Here is a 16660-nt window from a genome sequence, read left to right on the forward strand (position 1 = left end):
ACGCGACGATTTCGTCGATTTTGACGAAAAGTAGCCGTCATTTCCGTCCCGTTTGAGATATTTTGACGTTTGAGCGCTCTTTTCACTCCATTTTACACGCCAAATGTAATGCGCACCCTTTTAAGCGTCGAAGCAATCCCAGCTAGCCAGCAAAACGCTCCGATCCAGTCGATTTTGACGAAAACTAGCCGTCGTTTGCTTACCGTTTGAGATATTTCGACGTTTAAGCGATCTTTTCACTCCATTCTACACGCCAAATGTAATGCGCTCCCGTTCCAGGGTCGAAACAAGCCCAACAGCACGCAAATCGCGATGATTTCGTCGATTTTGATGAAATCTAACCGTTATTTCCTTCCCGTTTGAGATATTTCGACGTTTAAGCGCTCTTTTCTCTCCATTTTACAAGCCAAATGTAATGCACACCCTTTCAAGCGTCGAAGCAATCCCAGCTAGCCAGCAAAACGCTCCGATCCAGTCGATTTTGTCGAAAACTAGCGGTCGTTTCCTTACCGTTTGAGATATTTCGACGTTTAAGCGCTCTTTTCACTCCATTTTACACGCCAAATGTAAAGCACCCCCGATTCAGCATCGAAACAAGCCCAACAGCAGGTAAATCGCGATGATTTCGTCGATCTTGACGATAACTAGCCGTCATTTCCTTCCCGTTTGAGATATTTCGACGTTTAAGCGCTCTTTTCTCTCCATCTTACACGCCAAATGTAATGCACAGCCTTTTAAGTGTCGAAGCAATTCCAGCTAGCCAGCAAAACGCTCCGATCCAGTCGATTTTGACGAAAACTATCGGTCGTTTCCTTGCCGTTTGAGATATTTCGACGTTTAAGCGCTCTTTTCACTCCATTTTACACGCCAAATGTAAAGCACCCCCGATTCAGCATCGAAACAAGCCCAACAGCAGGTAAATCGCGATGATTTCGTCGATCTTGACGATAACTAGCCGTCATTTCCTTCCCGTTTGAGATATTTCGACGTTTAAGCGCTCTTTTCTCTCCATCTTACACGCCAAATGTAATGCACAGCCTTTTAAGTGTCGAAGCAATTCCAGCTAGCCAGCAAAACGCTCCGATCCAGTCGATTTTGACGAAAACTATCGGTCGTTTCCTTGCCGTTTGAGATATTTCGACGTTTAAGCGCTCTTTTCACTCCATTTTACACGCCAAATGTAAAGCACCCCCGATTCAGCATCGAAACAAGCCCAACAGCACGCAAATCGCGATGATTTCGTCGATTTTGATGAAATGTAGCCGTCATTTCCTTCCCGTTGGAGATATTTCGACGTTTAAGCGCTCTTTTCACTCCATTTTACACGCCAAATGTAATGCACACCGTTTTAAGCGTCGAAGCAATCCCAGCTAGCCAGCAAAACGCTCCGATCCAGTCGATTTTGACGAAAACTAGGCGTTATTTCCTCCCCTTTGAGATATTTCGACGTTTAAGCGCTCCTTTCATTCCATTCTACGTGCCCAATGTAATGCACGCCCGTTTCACCGTCGAATCAGGCCGAACAGCTAGCAAATAGCGATGGTTTTGTCACGTAATAAAGGAAAGAAGTTTTATAAATAGGAGAATGTGCAAAAACTCATTCGTATGCTTTATTAACTGCAGGTTACAAACTGAACTTACTGTCTAAAGAACTGGGGTTTTTATTTCCTCATTATGACTCATATCTTATGGGTAGGGGTCTGGCTATTGTCTTTTCTCTTAGTTATCACAATGCTAGGTGTTATCGATATATCCGATGTCAGCGGAATGCCTGCGTCTTGGGTGGTCATTACACCTGTTTTCTGGGTGGTCGTTACACTCCCCCCTTCGTAGAGTGAACTTAGTCCTCTAAGTTCTTGCGTTTCTTTAGAATCGATGGATGGAATTTGGCCTTGGGCGGTGTTGATAGTTCAAAACTTATTCTTGATTTCTTTTCTGTTCCAGGTTGCATAGGTGCGTAAATGTTTATAGGGACGGCGGGTGCTGTAGTATTAGGCGTATTATTAACGATGTTTTTCTTAATTTTACAACAGAACATGTGAATGCATAATTTTGACAGTCCTATCTTATTGAGCAGATACAAGCATATGAGTCCAATGGATATATATCCTATTATCTGCAACGTAGTGAGGCTCCAAGTTTTAATTCGTGTCATTCTGTGCAAAAAAGTTAATTGATTGGCTTTATCTTCTATTTGATTCAGGGTATCAGTATAACCGTTTAGATTGCTCATTACTTTAGGATTTTTTTCTAAAGTGTCAAGCATTAAGGATAAGTCTACATTACTAGTTATATTTATAATTTTGATCTTAATATTATAAAAAACGCTCTTGGGCTTACCACTGATTCTCATATGGTTGTCTCCATACAATATGTCTACAGTTACTTTAGTTTTTAACAGAGAGGGTTGCTTCAGTTTAACAATTTCATGTCCTTCTTTAGAGAATGTATTGAGTTCTATTGATTTTTCTGGTATAGCTATGTAGTGATTTTCGCTCTTGAGTGGTATAAAAGTTATTTCTACGATCTTATAGACTGTGAATTTACAGAATCTCATGGTATTGTCTACACTAATTATTTCAGATGCGCAATCGTGTTTTGAACGTCTATCATTTATAGGTCGAGTTTGTTTACACATATAAAATTCGTGTTTGATTCGACATTGCTTGTCCAAATACATCTGATCTACATTCATATAAGTTAATCCTGAAGTAAAAAATATTGGATGTTCGACTAATGGGGCGAAAAATGCTCCGTTCTTTTGAGTCGGTATGGGGTATACCTGTTCTATTTCCCATTCTGAGTCAATTATCGTTGGAATTGAAATTTTGAAGAAGATCTTTTCATTTTGGACAAACAGTGTGAGTGTAGAGACGTCTAAAATGTTTTGGAAATTATTTTCTTCTGGTAAAAATTCTTTATTCATAATGTGATTTCCTAAAGCTTTAGCGTATTGTTCTAAGAAAGTGTGATGATCCATGATCTGGGGGCTAATAATTCCTTGTTTTCCTAGTAAAACCAAATTGAGTATTTCATCGAGTTGAAAATGTAGATCCGACAAAGCACTTTCCATAGAAATAATCTTAATTACTAGAAGCTCCTGCTTCTTTACTTCGTTTACTTTTTCAAGTTGTTTTAGACTGTCAATGTTTAAGATTTTCCTAATTAGAGCAGTTTGGTTAGCTACAATGGTTTTTAATTCATTTCCTTCACTAAATAGTTTGTCAATATTCTGGTTTATTAATTGTAAATCGTCAGAATCTAAAGTTCCGAAAAGTGTTTTGCTAATTGAGCCTATAGCGTTTATTAATCCTCTCTTAACTCTAGAACGAGTTAATAATTTCAAATGTATTCCTAATGTTTTGACATTTTGTTAGTTAAGGAAAGTATCTCTGGTTCTATTTGACATGAGGGAGTACAATGTTTTCGGGTCTCTGTTATATGTTCTCCTAATGTATCGATGTGGTCAAATATGTCGTTTATATCTATTCCTATGTATACGTTAACTTTTTCGTTATACAAGTTTAGATATTTTAGATATTTGCTCGTGAAAAATTGCGTTATTTTCGATCGGTATTAATTCCAATCCTAGCACGAGGGTTGTGCATGAGATGAGCGCCCTGGAAAGTATGGTTTAATTCTGTTACCATGTATCTTTTTAATTTGGTTATTGATTAGAATTTCGTAATAAGGAGTCATAGCCTTTTCGATGTAGTAAGGACCTAACCATTCATCGTCCAATTTATCCGTTTTATGATCATTATGTACAAGAACTGCATCTCCCTCTTTAAATACCGTTTGTGTCTTAATGATTTTTCTTTGTTGGTCTCTCTGTAGCGTTTTCTACTTTGTTTAAGTGTCCGTTTAGCTAGTGCTTTATATTTGTCTAATTGTTTTTGCCATAGTGTAAACATTTCTTCGTATGTATAGTTGGGGGTTCTGGATATTGAGGATGGGAGGTTAGCTTTTCGTCCAAAGGTTAGTTCAAAAGGTGAAAAACCGGTTGCATCGTGTATTGCTGTGTTGTATCCTAAGCATACGAAGTTTAATACTTCGTCCCATTCTTTGTCTGAATCGTTTAGACTTGTTCTTATCATGTCTTTTACCGTTGCGTGTGTTCTTTCTAGAGATCCGTTAGATTGTGGGTGAAAGCTGGTTGTTCTTATATGTTTGATTTTAAATGCTTCTTCGAATTTCATCATGAGTTCGCTAATGAAGTTCTGTCCTTGGTCTGTTAGTATGGTTTTTGGTGCTGAGAAAATGTAGATATAATGATTCAATAGAGCATCTATTATGGATTCGGTTCTTTGTGTCTTGAGGGGTGTTAATATCAGGTATTTGGTCAAATCGTCATGAATGGAGAGTATATATTGATTTCCTCGTTTAGTTTTTGGCATGGGACCAATTATGTCCATTGCTATCTTTTCGTTTGGTTCAGTGGGGGTTTGGGGTATTACGGGAATTTCTTTAGCGCGGATTCTGACAAGTTTCTGTTTTTGGCATGCTACACAATTTTTTATAAATTCCTCCACTTTTGAGAACAAATGTGGGATTTTAAATCGTTCTTTGATTTTTGCGTAGGTTTTCTGTATACCTAAGTGTCCTGAAACGTCGTTATGGTTTTCTTTTATAATCGCGTCAATTGGTTCGTCTGTTAGAATTTGAATAGGGTCGTATGCAAAAATTATTTCTTCTATCTTGTCGTTAACATACATCAAAAATGTTTTTATTCGCGCCTTTTCGATTTCATCGAAGCTGTTGTCTTCTATACCTAACTTTTTATATGTGGTAGCTATTTCTATGATTTTCTTTAACCATTTCTTTTTGTCGTAGGACCCTAGAGTTTCTTTTGTTATTTGAAAGAAGGATTTTTCGTTGGGGACTATTTTTAATAGTTTAGGGAGCGTGTCAGTGTCTTGTTTCCATTTATCATATTCGTCAAAGAGATGGTCTTCAGTCGTTAGATTGTTAATAGTTTGTCTGGAAAGTGCGTCAGCGGCCGTATTGTCTTTTCCTTTATGGTATTGTATTTCATAATCGTATTCTTCTAACTTTAATCTCCATCTGATTAGTCGTGATGAGGGGTCTTTGCAGTTTTTAAGCCAAGTTAAAGCTTGATGGTCGGTTCTTATAAGAAAATGTCTTCCTAACAAATATTGTCTCAAACGTTTTACTGCCCATACGATTGCAAGGAGTTCTTTTTCAGTGGTTAAATAATTTCTTTCTGGAGGATTTAGTGTTCTGGAGATGTAGCAACAAGGATGGTCATTTTGCGAAAGAACAGTGCCTATTCCTTCGTTAGAAGCGTCAGTTGTTAATGTAAATGTTTCATTAAAGTTGGGATATGTCAATATCCGGGGCTTTGCATAATGCGTCTTTGAGAGTTTGAAAGCTATTTTGTTGTTTGTCTGTCCAATGAAAGGGTCTTTGTTTGTCAGGTCGGTTAAAGGTTTGGCTATTTTTGAAAAGTTACGTATGAATTTTCTATAATATCCTGCTAATCCTAAGAATGATTTTACGCCGGTTGAGTTTTTGGGAATTTTGAATTCTTTGACTGCTTCTATTTTCTTTGGGTTTGGTTTTATTCCTTCGTGTGTGATAATGTGTCCGAGGTATTCTAATTCTGGTTTTAAGAATTCACATTTGTCTGGTTGAATCCTTAGTCCTAATTCTCTTAATCTTTGTAATACAATTGCAAGGTTATCGTTATGTTGTTGAATCGTATTTCCGAATATTATGATGTCATCTAAATAAACGAAGCAGTATTTGTTTAATAAACCGCGAAGTGCTGTGTCCATCATGCGTTGGAATGTAGCTGGGGCGTTTTTTAATCCGAACGGCATTCGATTATATTGAAAGTGTCCCTGAGGAGTACTAAAAGCTGTATATTTTTTTGATGCTACGTCCATTGGTATCTGATGAAACCCGGAGGAGAGGTCTAGTGCGGAGAAGAATTTTGCGTTTCCTAACTGCGAGAGTATATCATCAATATTTGGCAAAGGGTACGCGTCTTGGTCAGTTAATTCATTTAGTTTACGGAAATCTATCACTATGCGCCATTTTTATTTTCCGGAGGCGTCCAATTTTTTAGGAACTACCCATACTGGACTATTGTACGGTGAGTCTGATTCTTCGATTATGTCTTTGTTTAACATTTCTTTGATTTGTTTTTCAATTTCTAATTTGTGTACCTCGGGTGGTCTGTAAGATTTTGTATTTATGATTTTGTTTTCCTTCAACGTGATGATGTGCTTTGCTAAATTAGTGCATGGTAAAGTGTCTGTGTCCAGATTGAATACGTCAATATAGTGTAAGAGGATTTTTTCGATAGGAGTGCGGAAATTGTTTTCAATATGGCCTGTTTTAATTATGTTTCCGAATTTTTGAATTTGTTCGAGATCAACTTCATTGGAGAGGTCGTTAGAAATTGACATTGGTTGCTCACCAGTATTGCAGAAGCATACTTGCGTCGGTTTCTTGTCCAGATAAATTGTTTCGATTTTGGTTTGGCCTGGAGAAATTACCTGTGGTGGCTGAAATGAGAATACATGATCGTTGAGTTGAATTTGGTCATTTGTAATTTTGTATTGATAATTTTCTAGCATTGGCAACCCTATGATTCCGTCTTCGATTAGTGGGAAGTCGTCAGGTACTATGTAAAATTTGTTTTTCTTTTCACAGATTCTAAGATAAACGTATTCGTCTGTCTCGTATTTGTCATTGCCCATAAAAAATGTTTTCTTGTCGTCTTTTAATGGGGTGGAAATGATTCTTGAACGTTTGACTATGTTTATTCCGGCACCAGTATCTATTAAATATCGTTTTAGTCCAAGTTTTGATCCGATGATTATTGTGAGAAGTCTTCCAGCGATGGCGTTAATTCGTATCGTTGGTCCTCTTCCACTTCTTCCTCGAGATTCATTTCCTTTTCGTCTGTCATTATATGGTAATTTCTTGGTGGTGGTAAATTTCTCTGGCTGGCTGGCGGAAAATTTCGCTGTTGGGTACAACTGTTGGATAGATGTCCCGTTTAATTGCATTTGAAGCATCTGGGCGGTGGTCGTTCCATTATCATTTTTCTTTCCGTAGGTAGACTTATTGTCTTTGATAGTACTGTGGTGTCGGGTGTGATATTTCTTCTTGCATTGGGCGTTTCTTGAAATCGGGGATTGGATCTTGCAATCGGTTGATTCGTTGTTCTTCCTCTTACTATATTTCTCCTATAAGTAACTCTGCCTCAAAAGCTGTGTCTTGTGCTTCCTGGAGATTCTTTGGTTTTGTAGCTGATGTGCGTATTTCTATTTCGGGTTTCAGGTTTAGGACAAAGATTTTGGTGGCTCATTCGGTTTCAAGATCTATGGCAACTGCTCGTCGTATTGGATCTCGAATTTCATGTTGCAATGCATATATTAGTTCATTGAGGTTGTGTCGAAACCTCTTCACATAACTATGTACTGATTCGTTAAAGTTCTGTCGTGTACGTTGCAATTTATCGCGGGCTCCATTAGATGTAATGCTTACGGACACAAATTTTCTGAGGCTTTCGAACAGATCTTCATAACTCTCGATTTCCATATGGCGAATACTGCGTTCCGCTTCTCCGATAATTCTTTGTGTCAAAATTAAGCGTAATAATGCGTGTTTTTCACGACACCCGGCTCGAGCTTCTGTTACCCCTTTAATAAACCCTTCTACTCCAATATCATCTTGTCCATTGAATGTAGGAATAAAGTCTAGACAGGTTTTTTTTTGAACGGGTGGCCGCTTTTTCTGAACGGTGCTGATACTAGCGTCTTCGGTAAAAATGGAATTGAACTCAGACGTGGTAACTGACTGAACTCTTAATTGTAGTTCAGCGATATTCTTACCTAAGAGTTCGACTTCTTTAACGCGTTGTTGACTTTCATTGTGTAGTTGTCTACGCAAGTCATGTATAGCGTCTAGTATGGTCCGAAGATCAACAGATGTGTCTTCCGATTTCTTGCTCATAGTGGTTTTTATACTATCGTCGGAGTCTGTACTATTAAAACTGTCGCGACGAATACGATAGTGTTTAAAAGAATCCAGTTTTTTTTCTCTTTTTACCTGGGTATTCTTCTTTTCGTGAATGTTGCCCTGACCAGTTTCAGTTTTGGTGATGACCGTAGTCCGCCTTCCGTGGAAGTCGTTTTCACGCAAAGTAAGCAGATCTATGCAGTGGTCCGCTTGATCCTTCAATCTTCAGTGATGCGCGTACGCCGAAATTGTAATTTCGTTTTCACTGAACCGAATGGATCCTGGCAGGATCGCCAAAAATGTCACGTAATAAAAGAAAGAAGTTTTATAAATAGGAGAATGAGCAAAAACTCATTCGTATGCTTTATTAACTGCAGGTTACAAACTGAACTTACTGTCTAAAGGACTGGGGTTTTTATTTCTTTATTATGACTCATATCTTATGGGTAGGGGTCTGGCTATTGTCTTTTCTCTTATTTATCACAATGCTAGGTGTTATCGATATATCCGATGTCAGCGGAATGCCTGCGTCTTGGGTGGTCATTACACCTGTTTTCTTGGTGGTCGTTACAGTTTCGTCGATTTTGACGAAAACTAAGCGTTATTTCCTTCCTGCTTAAGATATTTCGACGTTTAAGCGTTCTCATCACTCCAGTTCACTAACCGAATGAAATGCACGCCCGTTGCAACGTGGAAACAAGCCCATCAGCTTGCAAATAGAGATGAATTCATCGATTTTGGTGAAGACAAATCGTTATTTGCTTCTCGTTTGAGATATTTCGATGTTTAAGCGCTCTTTTCACTCCAGTTTACGCGCCGAATGTAATGCACTCCTGTTTCAGCGTCGAAACAAACTCAATTGCTCGCAAATAGCAATGATATCGTCCTTTTTCACAACTAAGCGTTTGTTCGTTCCCGTTTGGGATATTCCAACGCTTAAACGTAGCTTTTAGTCCAGTTTACATGCCTAATGTAGTGCACTCCCCTTTCAGCATCGAAACAAGCCCAGCGGCCCGCAATATGCTGTGGCTGCATTTTTTTTTTTTTTTATTATTATTTAATTTATACTTTACAATTTGTCCAGCTGGACATTTGGTAAATTTTTTTAACCTAATTTGTAAGTAACATATGGATGGCTACCCCGAGTGGGATATCATCTTCGAATTTGATTGATTTATTTCTTTAGTGAGGTGAGTGTTTGTTTGTTAGGTTATGTCCTTTGTGAGATCTGTTGGAGTTTCCTTTTTAATCTTCTTTTTATGCTTGATGTGCCGACCGTTTTTGCTGCCAGCCGGTTTGTGTGCGTTGCTGTTCTTTCTCTGTACCTTCTTGCACATCTGTTAGTCTCCTCCTTGACCGTTGGTATTCCCAGGTCTTTCCGAATGTCCTCGTTTCTAACGTATCATGGCGTGTTTACTATTGTTCTCAGTTCTGCCCGAGCAGCCGTGCTAAACGGGCGTGTGAAACAGTGCTCCAGTGAAAGTGCGGCAAGTGGGGAAGAGAAATCTACGAACGGTTACGCCTATAGCCAAACGGTGGAAACCCGTGTCTTATATTAAAAAGACTAGCAAACCTAACATGGAAAATATTGCACCGATAAAAATTATAAACAAACAAGATCAATACTACATATATAAAACAACAGATACATTAAAAACAAGTCAACCAACAAACCAAGGACAGGACTGCTCAGCCACAATAGAAGTTGACATGGAAAACAACAAAGTAACAACTCAACAGGACGAAAGCTGGAAGGTAGCCAGCTAGCTGGAAGGTAGCCAGCTAGCTGGAAGGTAACAATCTAGATACGGAAAAGCAGCGATGGCTGCAAGAATTACCGCTAAGAAACTCCTTCAGGTCGCTAACAGAAGAATTAGACGACGACCCAACAAGCAATACCACAACTCAATCAACACACATTACAAAACCTCCACCAATATTTGTTGAGGCGCAAATAATAGACCCGCTTATTGATCAACTTAACAATATTGTTGGAAAGGATAATTACACAATAAAACAAACAAAATTAGAACAGGTAAAAATCCAAATAAACACACCAGAAAATTATAGGAAAGTTATAAAAGAATTAAGGGGAAAAAATGCCATATACCACACGTACCAGCTCAAAACGGAAAAGAGCTACAAAGTAGTTAGAAGAGGACTGCATCCAAAAATTAACACAAAGAAACTAAGTGACGTATTAGCAAATATTGGCCACCAAACAAGAACTATAAACAATATTACAAGGTACGATACGAAGCAACCACTACCGCTATTCTTAATAGAATTAGAACCTAAAAATACCAACAAGGAAATTTTCGATATTAAAAAAATTTTAAACATATTAATCACAGTCGAGCCACCCAGGCACAAAAAAGACATACCACAATGCATGAGGTGTCAACAATATGGACACACTAAAAATTACTGCAACAGGAACCCGGCGTGTGTCAAATGCGCAGGAAAGCACCTAACAGCGAACTGCCCACACGCGGGAAAAATAAATGATGTAAAATGTTACAATTGCGGTGGAAATCACCCAGCTAGCTACAAAGGTTGTTTAGTCAGAAAACAACTTCAAAGTAAACTTTTTTCGCCGATTCGAAACAGGACACACAACAATTTCCACACGTAATAGGATAACACAGAATCTATGACAACACCAAATCCACAGCACGTAATGAACAATAACCACGGTAACACCAACACCATTGGTAGCCGAAGCTACGCGCAAGTAGTCAACCAGTCGTCACCCTTAGACAATCAAGAACAGAACAATCACAGCAACGACACTACAGAAATCAAAGAACTACTAAAACATTCCATAAAAAACACCGAAATACTTACAAAAATGATAAGCGAACAAAACGAAGTCCTCAGACAGCAAATACAACAAATAACAGTTATGCTACAACTACTTACTAACATGCTGAGCAAAAAATAAAAATAGACATGCCTAAAATAGCAGCCTGGAACTCTAACGGCCTACAACAAAAGGGCCCTAGAAACTAAAACATTTCTGTATAGCAATAATATCGATATACTACTCGTTTCAGAAACACATTTCACTATAAAAAGCTATATAAAAATACCGTACTACACCATATATGATACCAAGCATCCCTCAGGAAAAGCACACGGAGGGACGGCAGTAGTAATAAAAAAACGACATTAAACATCACTTACACAGCCAGGTTAGTAAGGAACATACACAAGCAACCACCGTTACTGTACAAACTAGCAGCAACCAATTGCAGTTGTCAGCAGTATATGTACCGCCGCGACACAAAATTACATCGCAAGTGTGGCAAGAGTACTTTCGACACTTAGGTGACAAGTATATTGCAGCTGGAGATTATAACTCAAAGCACACACTATGGGGATCAAGAATCATCACACCTCGAGGTAGAACCTTGGAAAAATACATTAGAAACAATAACCTCAATATATTATCCACAGGAAAACCGACATACTGCCCGACAGACCTGAGCAAAATACCTGACCTACTAGATTTTGCAGTTACGAAGGGACTAAATGCAAATAAACTAAACATAGCACCCAGCTTCGAGCTTACCTCCGACCATACGCCTATAATAATTACATACAGAAACAAACCAATACTTTACAGCAACTCAGAGACGCTATGCAATAAAACCACCAAATGGCAAATATATAAAGAAATAATTGAGAGCAAAATCAGCTGCAACATCCCACTGAAAACACCTGAACACATCGATCAAGCAGTAACAACATTTACAGAAACTATCCAAGAAGCAGCAAGGGCAACCACTATACTTGAATCAACCAAGAGACAAACAAAAATAATTCCATTAGACATCCTCGAAAAAATTAGAGAAAAAAGAAAAGCGAAAGCAAAATTGTAAAAACATAGAACAAAAGAAAACAAAAAACACCTAAACAAACTCGCAAAAGAAATAAAAAACAAAATAAAAGAGCACAACAACAACGAGTTTACAAAGTTCATCGAGTCACTATCTGCACACGAGAACTACAACTACTCCCTATGGAAAGCCACAAAAAAAATAAAGAAGACAACAAAAATGGTACCAGCAATCAGAAGAGCAGACAACACATGGGCAAGAAGCAACGAAGAGCAAGCTGAAGAATTTTCCAACCACCTATGCAACACATTCACCCCACATAACATCAACAACAGCAACCACAATAGTCATACGGACGAGGATGCGCTAACTACTAGTACACCAACTGATAATCACTACACCATACCCAAAGCAACAGCACAAGAAATCAGAAACATAATTGAGAAAACAAAAAATAATAAAGCACCAGGAATCGACCTAATTAATGGCAAAATCTTGAGAAACCTTCCGCCAAAAGCGATAAGACAAATCACAATAATAGTTAACGCAATACTAAGAATACAATACTTTCCAAAAACTTGGAAACTGGCACAAATTATAATGATACCCAAACCAGGCAAGGACCCACATGAAACCAAATTCTACCGACCAATCTCATTACTTCCGGTGTTCTCTAAGATACTAGAGAAAGTAATTTACGACCGCATAAAACCCATAATAGAGAAAAATCAACTAATACCGGATCACCAATTCGGATTCAGAAACAAACACTCCACAATAGAACAAACGCACAGACTCGTCAATGAAATCTTACAGGTGCTGAAAACAAAACAATACTGCACGGCACTCTTTATGGACATCGAAAAAGCATCCGATCAAATAAACCACACTAGCCTACTTCAATCAAACAGGAAACAGTTCCCGGGGCAGATATACCAATTAATTAAATCATACTTAAGCAGCAGAAGCTTCACAGTAAAAATCAAAGACACACACTCTGAAGTTAAAGACATCAAGGTAGGGGTTCCACAAGGAAGCGTCCTAGGACCAATTCTATACATATTATACATGGCCAACATACCAACAACTAACAATAGCAAAATACTGACATTCGCGGATGACACAGCTGTACTGGTCAGGCACACTAACCCTGCAACAGCAGTTACATTACTACAAGAACATATCACAAAAATAGAAAAGTGGCTTCAATCAAAACAAATTAAAGCAAACCCCGATAAATGCAAACACATTACATTCACACTGCGAAAACAGAAACCACTAAACATTGTACTAAACGGCACACACATAATACAAACAAGGCAAGTCAAATACCTAGGACTCCACTTAGATACACGACTCACATGGAAATAGCATATTAAAGCAACAATAGACAAAATACAGATGGCAAGGAGACAAATGTACTGGCTAACAAGTCGAAAATCCAAACTGAGCATAGAAAACAAACTAAAAATATATAAAATGGTCATAAAACCAATCTGGACATACGGAATAGCACTATGGGGAACAGCAGCAATGAGCCATATAACCAAAATAGAGGCAACGCAATCTAAAATATTCAGAACAATAGTTTTTTTTTATTCTTTATTTATTTGAATTTTACAATTTGTCCAGTAGGACATTTGGTAAAATATTGTAGCTGTATACTAATATAACATGTGGGTGACTACCCCCAGCGGGGTACCATCATCGTGTTTGCACCTCGCAAGATGATATCTTCCGACAATTTTGACGAAAAGTGGCTCAGGACCGCGCAAAATGCAATCTTTTGAAGATTTCGTCTGAAATTTTCTGTTACTCCGCTCCCGTTTGAGATATCCTTTTTTTTGCGTGAGGAGGGGAAAACGCATTTACGCATACCCAGTGACCCGCGTCACCAGGTTATGTGGGACTCCAGATGACATCGTCATACCCACTAAAAACCTCTCCTCTTTCCTCTGATTTGTTAGACACGGACAACCCCAGCAAAGGCGATCAGCATTCATCAGGGTTGTCCTCAACTGCGTCGCCGCATATTATCGTCGCGTACTGATGCCGCTCCTCCTATTCGCTGACTCCATCGCCTTCTCCATATCTCTCCTATATCTCATTATACCCTTACAGAACTCTCTGAACTTCCTCCAGTATTCATCCCTGGTGACTACGGTGTCCATCAAGTTGTCCACGCTTATCCTGACACCCAGGAAGTTCTCCAACTCGATTCTTCTGTCGATCCATTTAGGGCACGCGAATAAGACATGCTCGGCGTCGTCATTCGGATCTCCACAGTCCCAACACTTCGTGTCGACCTTCTTACCAATCCTCTTACGATAGCTGTTGAAAATGCCGTGTCCCGTGAGCATTTGCGTGAAGTGATCGATGTCTCTTCTATTCCTGGCGAATATGGTCGCATTACTTATTAGTCTCCTGGTAACATTATCCTTATTATAAATGCTCCATTCCGCCTACCACTCCGTTGAGGCCTTCTTCTTTACTTCTTCCAGATCCTCTTTCATTTCCGCATGCCTCTCAATCACCTCCTCTCCAACAGCTAAGGTCTTATAGATCTTCTTTCTCTCATATATCCCCTTCAACATTCGCACTTTAATGTAGATCGGTAAGTTCCCGGTCAATACACAAAGCGCCGCGTGGGATACGGTGCGGTAGGCCGTGGATATGATGCACAGAGCAGTTCGTTGAGCTCTTTTTATGATCTTCTTGTTTTTCTCATACTTCATCGCATCAGCCCACACAGGCGCACCATATGTTATTATGGATTTCCACACGCTGTAGTATAGCCTTCTTGCCAAAACAGGCGGGCCCTTAATATTCGGTAGAATTCCTCGTAATGCTCCTATCTTGATGCCCGCTTTATCGCACTCCGAGGCAATGTGCTTGTCAAATTTCCTATTCGTGTCAATCATGACGCCAAGATATTTCGTGACCTCTACCGTGTTGATAGCCACGCCGTCCACATTCAGGCCGATAACTTTGGGCACCCTCATGCCCGTAATGAGAATTATTTCCGCCTTCTCCTTAGCCAGCGTCAAACCCACTGTTGCACACCAATCGCACACTGTTCTCATGACCTCCCTTACTATTCCGCTAACGCCTTCGTTTTTCTTCACGGCACATGCGATTGCCAGGTCATCTGCAAACGCGACCGCCTTAAACATTACCCTGTTATCTAGCCTTTCCAATAACCGATCGTAGACTATGTTCCATAGGAAAGGCCCCAGCACAGATCCTTGCGGTACCCCAGCCGCAACCAGGTACTCCACCGTACCAAACTGGTTGCTGACGATTATCCTCCTGTCCGTCAGGTAATTTTTTACCAGTCTAATGATCTTGCAAGGCAGCTTCCTCCTGGTCAGTTCGTCAACAATGCTGTTTCCACTAAGGGTGTTAAATGCATTCTTGATGTCCAACGCAATCATCAAGCATACCATCCTTTTCTTCTTGCAGGTGTCCGCGAATTTAATCACCTGTATAATCGCGTCCACCGTACTCCTTCTTCTCCTGAACCCATATTGTCTCCTATGAAATGGGTCCACTCCCATACATCTTTCGATAATCAACTTGAGACACTTCTCCCACACTTTGCTCAAGGCAGGAAGTACACTTATTGGGCGGTATGCATTAGGGTGCTTAGGGTCCCTACCCGGTTTACTGAGCAATATTACTCTCGCTGTTTTCCAGCATCCTGGAATCCTACCAGAATCCGTAATACTGTTAATCAGCTTAGTGATAAGCTCTGTTCGGTTGTTTACTAGCAGCTTAACAATATCACCTGGGACCCCATCTATTCCCACTGCCTTCTTTCCATTTATTCTTCCAATGATTTCCTTAACATCTTCCTCCTCAAGCTTCATGTTATAGGTGATATCCTCCCTGTCATGCTCTTCGACCTCCCTTAACTCCGGTCTGCGTCTAATGATGAACAAGCCTTTTAAAATTTCTTTTACCTTGTTAACAGGCATGTCATTTGGAAGCCCTTTCTTGCCACATCTGTTTATAATCGTGCGATACGGCTTTCCCCACGGGTCCCTTTCTAGTAGCTCACAGAATCCGGTCCAGGCTCTCTTTTTACTCTCAGCTATTTCTTTCTTCAACTGTCTTCTTAGCCCCTTATAGTTACTAATAAGGGCTTCGATCCCACTGTCCTCCTTCCTCCTTGCTCTAGTTATTTTCCTCAATGCTTTGTGAGCCTGAGTTCTCAATTCTACGATCGTCTCATTCCACCAGTGGTTGCTGTACTTCTTGTTTGTCGTACAGCTCACCTTCTTCAGCATCTTGTCACAAGTTTCCACCATACATTTCTGCAGCAGTTCCGCCTTGTCCGCGTCGTCCGTCGTATTAAAATTCTGTACGTTAGTGATCTCGTCAAATTTAGTTAAAAATATGTCGGGTGCAAGACCCTTCGTCACATATTTAAAGAATTTAGTTCGATCACTTACGGTCCTCGTTTTAAACGTATGAGATATGTATAGGTGGTCCGATGCTGTGAAAGCATTTAAAACCTTGCTCCTTACGTGGAGGTCGTTAACCATGTTTGTTGCACTGATTATGTCAGGGCAACTCGTCCTTCCGTTCCTATAAAACGTGTATTTATCGTCCAGCCTTATAGGGAACACGCCGTAACCGCACAGGGTTTCCATTAAAATTCTTCCTCGCTTGTCTGTGGTTTGTCCTCCCCAGCAAGTGGACTTAGCGTTGAAGTCGCCAGCCACAATCACTTTCTTGTTTCTGCTTACACCCTTCCTTATCTCTGATGCAAGCTTACTTATGTATGTCATGATTCCTCAATCTTGATATTGGGGAAGCAA

Source organism: Bombus bifarius, unplaced genomic scaffold (genome assembly GCF_011952205.1).
Source record: "Bombus bifarius isolate JDL3187 unplaced genomic scaffold, Bbif_JDL3187 scf7180000009770, whole genome shotgun sequence".
In the NCBI taxonomy this organism is placed as follows: domain Eukaryota; kingdom Metazoa; phylum Arthropoda; class Insecta; order Hymenoptera; family Apidae; genus Bombus; species Bombus bifarius.